The 6,993-nt window shown below is 29.6% G+C and overlaps 1 pseudogene; it reads right to left on the bottom strand.

Moving 5' to 3' along the window:
• Window positions 1–1,413: 1,413 nt before the first annotated feature.
• Window positions 1,414–2,908, bottom strand: LOC126904458 (ATP synthase subunit d, mitochondrial-like; annotated as a pseudogene).
• Between the last annotated feature and the right edge of the window lie 4,085 nt (window positions 2,909–6,993).

Here is a 6,993-nt window from a genome sequence, read left to right on the forward strand (position 1 = left end):
CTTTTGACGTAACGTTGAAAAAAATCGATTTGGTGAAAGTTAAGAAAAAGTAGCGACATACATAAAAAAAAACATTGTAATGTAATACCTTTTAGGGATGGGTAGTGAGTGAGTGAGTCAACTCAAAGAGTTGACTCTTTTAGGTGAACTGAACGAGCTGAATCAGTATGCCATAGTACTGTGTCTCAATGACTCAGTGTGGACTACTGAGAATTGAATTTAGTTTAGAACGTCTTATCCATAAATTCTGAATCATGTGAATTGTGATGTATAGATTTAACATACAGAAGTAGAAGTTGATGGAGCAATATTTGGGTCATAAATCGTCTCTTCTATTACATGAGTCTTTCTATCTAATAAATTTGATGGAAAATTTAATGGATACTTAGATTTAATATGAGGAAATGAGGATCTTCAATCTCCGGAGTAAACACTCTATGTAAAACCTACTAAAATATTAGTGACTATGCACTATAAGTAACTCGTATTTTACAAAATACACAAAGTGTTGTAAAGTTTAAAAATTAAAGTATACTGATTACAACACAATAATAAACAATTATAACTTTCAGTGTAACTTTATAATGCATAATGAAGCCAGATATAAGAGTTCACAAAGTACAAGTTCATATTTCATATCAGTATAAAATTTGTGAAAGATTACTAAGAAATAATGCACATTAACGAATGTATAAATACATCCATTTGTTTAACGACTTTACCACCGAAAGTACGTGAGCAATATCATGACTTGTTGTTCGCCGATCTCCACTTCAAAACGCTCGGTACGACTGATATGTTGTTGGGCGGAGATGTCTTTTCACATACTGTACGTCCAAAGGCGGAGATCATATACATGAAAGGTTTACCCTCCGGGCTTGACACCTATCTAGGATGGATATCAGTAAGTACAGTCTCGCTCACTGACACCCCACCATAGCCACTAACGTCACTTGCCGTGGCTCTTAGCCCACCTGTTGACAGTTTGTTGCGTCAATTCTGGACAATAGAAGAACCGTGTCAGCACCGCTACTTCCTACAACAGAGGATGAATTCTGTGATCACTGGTTTACACATACTACCACACGTGGTGTATCGGTTGTTTTTGTGTGGCGCTACCGTTCAAAGATGAGATTATCACGATTCTAATAAAAATACCGCTGACATGAGCGCAAGGCTTAACCACGTGCTCGGTGAATCTCGTAATTTTGCACTCAAAAGATTATATAATCTCGAACAGTTATGAATACAACACTAAATTTTTTATCTGTAATCAAATCTTAGTAAAATTGACTAAAATTTTTATGAAATTAAACAATTTATAATAATAATACAATATATTTTCCTTTTATATAAATATTTATTACAAAATTATTTTTGAAAATTGGGTAAAATTATNTATATTTTCCTTTTATATAAATATTTATTCCAATATATTTTTTGAAAATTCAGTAAAATTATAATGTAACTAACAAAATGAAAAACTTAATGGGCAGCTTCAACTTTTTTTTTGTTTTCCTGACCCTTCTTCTTGCGGCTCGTCAAATACATAATCAATTTCTTGATGAGGCCAGAATGATGGCTTGTTTTCAAGATCTAATGTCAAATCAGGCTCAATATAAGCAGCATCTTCATAAGTCATTTGGGAATATGGCAACAAATTCTTAATTTCCTCGATCCTTAATTCTGCTTCTTTAATATTAGAGGCAGCTACCTTTTTAAATTCTTCTATTTCTTGCATCTGTAATTTTCATAAGAGAATAGTTAGACAATGACATTATATGAATAAATAGTAAAATTTAAAAGCACAAAAATAAAACCTTTAAATTTTATTATTTTTACTTTTATACGACAATTAAAAAAAAAAAAACAATTCTTTTTAAGGTATTTTTATATTTCTCTTAATTAGCTGGTACAAAATGATCTAGTGCATTTTTCTTTATCGATTTGCTGAGTAATAATAGAAAATTAATCTTACTTTGGAATTTTCAAACATATAGGAGATATAGAGCAATATTTCCTAATTTTTCTATTCCTAGTTTTTGGCAGTAAGACATTAAGAATTCAACAATAAAAAAAATCAATCCTAACATTTATGTGGAGTATGGTAATAATGATACATTCATCGAAAATAAGGCTTAATTAAAAAGTAAAATTTGATTATTTTTCCAAGTTCATACAGCACTTTACTTTATTCACATTACAACATTTAAATCTGAATGCAATATTTTTAAAGACAATTTTCTAAAGAGTAATAAAAATATGTATGAATAAATAAAGAGAATATGTACAGTTTTTTTTTCAGAGCTATCAATAAATGCTGTATATTTATCTTCAGGATATGGAATTTTAACGGCATTGTATTGCTTTTCAAAATTTTCAACTAAACCAGCGATAGGAATAGCATTCTTGTATTTGTCCCAATCAATTTTAGGTGTTTCTGGGGATAATGCAAACATTCTGTAAATTATTTCATTCAATATTTAAAATATATATTAGTAATATAAATTTATATCATTTTTTTTTAATCATTTATCATATTATATTAATCTATAAAATTTTAATTTAAAAGATATTTAGCGATAAACATCTAATTCGATCAAAAATGATCTTTGAATGATCTTTACATACTTTCGGAGGTACCCATCAGATTTAGTTTTAAAAGCGAAATAAGCAGGTTTTTTAGCTTCAGGAACACGTTCACTAATAGCAATCCATTTAACAGACGACTGAGCAATTCTTCTAGCCATTTTAACTTGTATAAAAAATGGATAACAAAAGCACACTTTGTTTGAATTTATTCAATTTACAAATGCATTCAGATTCTTACAAAAATTAATGTTATCACGTAGCTGTAGGGATGGCAACGATATATCGATATACTGTTTCGATATATCGATTAAAGATTTTCGATATTTATATTTAAATTTGTATTTTTTGTTAGTTTATCTAGATAATAAAAAAATTTAAATGTTTATAAATACATTATACTTCAAGTTATATGCAATAAAAAATAAAAGCTATTTTTAGCCCAGATTACTCTAAATGTTATGTTCACTTTTCACGTCCAGTACTGGATATTATTGTTACTTTTTTTTATGAATAATAGAAATACAATAGTACTTATAATGCACTCGGATAAATCATTATTTAATACAGCTGAATATTCTTAATTCGTAGAATTCGACAATTTTTTAACTCTCTTACTACACGAGAAAAAACCAATACATTGCTATAGTCAAACACACGAGTCTAATGTACTAGACATTTTTCTGATTATATTGATTTAACTCAAACTGTTTGTTCACATACTTTATAGATTTCACCAGTATTTCTTTTAGAGGTGTATACAATTCATTATCTTTTTTTAATATCATCAACTAATAAATATTAAGTAACAAGGTTTATTAAAAATTTTACAACAATCAAATTTACATACTATTTAATAGCATTAGTAAAGCATTTAAATAAAGTAGCTTTTAGTGTGAAATTGTTTTAAGGAAGGATTAATAGATAATAACAAAACTTAAAATAAAAATAAATTTATTAAATTAGTTTCTTAACGCTAGAATTTTGTAATGTTATTGTTGGATACACATCGAGAAATTGTGTTATGATTATTAATAATATTGTTATGCTACACCGGTTGATGTCAGTCTTCTCTCTATGTCTGCGTTGTCGCCGCCATCTTAGCGTATTTTCAACTATAAGCTCAATGACGCTTGCGAGCCAGTAGTTTTTGTATTCGTTTTGTTGTAAAAGTAAAATATCTGCTTTGCGATCGTCGAACCATTGTGCGCTCAGTATATCGCCATTGGATTTATATATTTTCTGAGATACATCAAAATACTGTTCACAACATATTGTACACGTTGGTCAACTACTTGGATTTGATTTAAATTGTTCCTTTCAATATACAACATTATCATCCACCGTTTCTACTAGCCGATAAATATAATGTTTGTTCATCTTCTTTTTAAGACTTCCCCAAATTTGTAATTTATTATTTGTTCATATCATCGCCATTGAGGCATTATTATTAAGTGCCCTACCTATCCACATTGGTGTATATAAGATTTTATGATTCAAGTATTATACATTTAATAATTATATATTGTAAATTCATTCTATATTTATTCATACAGTCCACACACCCTATTCCTTTTACTCGACATAGTCAGACTTAAGACAAAATAAAACAACGATCGTTAATGGAACTCACGTGAATACTACCGGGCGCTGCGTTCATTCATTGGTCCTTCGAGCATGGATATTTATTTGTCTTAATCATTAGAATATAATGTATTAGAGGCATTTAAAAGTAAATCTGGAAGAAAAGACTCTCATTGGAGTACATACTTTATGGGATAGTTCCCTTAAGTCGATTACTGAAATTCATAAATTCGCCATTAAGGTTAAGTCAGACATTAACCTTAAAGAACAGCTTGAAGTACGCGTTCGTCAATTAAGTATTTTTTGAAAAACAGTTTCGCGAACATCGAGTAAGCGCGTTAATAGAACTCTATAGCGTCGAACAGTTCGATATTATCGCTTCGTCGGTGACCGTTGAAATAGAAAACATGTTTTATGATATTAGTGCTGCTGCATTACTAGTTCAAAATGTGAACACCCCGCAACCCGTTGTTGCGGCGCCTAGCCATTCTCATACGTTATACCCTAGTAAAATGAATTTTACTATGCGTTATACGACAACAAGTATGCGAATATGAACTTGAAATTTGATTAGGTAGTATTACCAGACTGGACTACTTTCGTGATGCATTTGAATCTATTGTGAACGTCGATTCCAACAAAATTAGGCGATTCCATTTCTTTCTTTCGTGTTTGTCCGGCTCCGCGCTCGCTGTCATAAAATTTATACCAATTACGGAAGCCAATTATGATATAGCGTGGAACGTGCTTACTGATAGGTATGAAAACAAACAAGTGTTAGCAACGACACACTTGGATAAAATCTTTGCCTTTCGGCCTATAAATAGTGAATCACTTTCATCTTTGTAACTATTTTTGAATGTGTTCAAAGAAAATATTGAGGCAATCAAAATTTTAAGCGTAGATGACCTGTCTGGTTTTTTGCTTTTCGTGTACTGAATAACACGATGAGACACCTATTTGAAAACAATATATCCCAATCGATTATTTCTACTATGGATGACTTGCTGAAGTTTGTAACGTAAAATTTTGGATAATCTTAAAGGTAGATAAATAGTTAAACTATAGTTTAAACATAGTTATAGTAGGTATCATGTGCATCGAATCTAATTTATTAAATAAAATAGATTTAAATGGTTTGATTAACGACTTTTCGACTAAAAAATGTCGTAAAAAACTGTTTAATCGAAGTATATAATAAATTTTAGAAGGAATATATATATATATATGTGTGTGTATTATGTTTAATATAAAGTTTTATGTTTAAAATAAATTGATTTCATTTTGTTCATGTATTCTTTTTAAAAAATATATATAAAAAAAAACTTAACGATTGTCTACGAAGAGGCCCCCTTTTTGCAGGAGGCCCTGGGCCCGGGGCCGGTGTGCCCTTCCTTAAAGGCGGCCCTGGTGTTTTATATTTTCTATTTCCATAGTACATTGGTCAATTTTTTGGAGAAGGGGAGCTAAAAAATTTTTTTTGTTCTACAATAAAAATTATTTTTGATGACTGCTCAAAATCCATCTACGAGTACAATTTGTCGTAAATAATTATTTCGTGGCATGAAATTAGGAGGAGATTATCACATCATTAGCACCCCTGACTACAGCATTTAAATACTTAACTCCTATAATTTTAACAAGAATTATCGTATAAATATAATTGAAAAAAACAGTAGCACAGTGGGGCCTCGGCACAGTATGCACGTGGCATAATTGGGACAACTATAAATGATATCTGACAGTGATTAAAATCACTATCATAAAAAACGCTTCGATGCAATCTGTAAATAGTGTTTAATTTTTAGAATAAGTTATTGAATTATTCCAAAAGCAATATCAACTCCTATTTCCTTTTATTTTAAGTTTTAGTTTAATTTTAAGAAATTGGTAGAATATTTAAAAACAACAATAACACTTATTCTCTGAATTTTATCCCGATTTATAATTATAATATATGAATACTAGGGTGGTTCTTAGTTATATAGGTCAATTTTTTTTTGTCGAAATTCATTCGGGACACCCCTAGAATTGTTCTGTTAGGTAAAAAAATGTTAGTATTTCCGGAATACTTTTAAAAATTAAATGGAAAATGTCCTAGTTTCAATACGCATGTTTAAAGTTTTAACCTTCCTTTGTATAAAGGGAAATTGTCCGATTTAAAAAAAAAGTATATCGAAAGAAAGAAGTATATATAAAGTATTTATCATTAAAGAATAGAATTGATTCATANGAAAGAAGTATATATAAAGTATTTATCATTAAAGAATAAAGTTGATTCATGCATTTTTTAAAAAGTTATAGCAACATAATGTTAAAAAATGTAAAATATAATATCAAGAATTTTTTCACAAAAATAGCATATTTTTGCATACGGTAGTCATTTTCACCATGAAGACAAGTCCAGAAGTCAAATTTTTTTTTCAAACTTAAGTATATTACATAAGCTTTAATTTAAGGTATATATAAAAGTGTCAGTCTTTCCGGAACTTTTTTAAAAGTTACCATTTTGAAACCCTTCCTGTGGGCTTGTAAAGGGTCAAATTGTCACAAAAATATATAAAATGATAGGTAAATACCTAAGGTATCTATAAAAAAAAATTATATTGATTTGGTCATTTTTAAAAGTTATGAAAATTGAAAAAATGTCGATTTTCAAATTTGTAATTTTTTGGGGGATTTCCCCCGTTTAACGAGGGAATTTTTGAGGGTAATATCTTCGACTAGATACGATTTGGAATCTTTTGACGCATTGTTCATCAAAATCGTTCCACCGAGAGCTGAGATTGAGCGTTCAGACACAAAAAAAAAAAAAAAAAA

Source organism: Daktulosphaira vitifoliae, unplaced genomic scaffold, assembly GCF_025091365.1.
Source record: "Daktulosphaira vitifoliae isolate Bord-2020 unplaced genomic scaffold, ASM2509136v1 Scaffold_4, whole genome shotgun sequence".
Taxonomy (NCBI): domain Eukaryota; kingdom Metazoa; phylum Arthropoda; class Insecta; order Hemiptera; family Phylloxeridae; genus Daktulosphaira; species Daktulosphaira vitifoliae.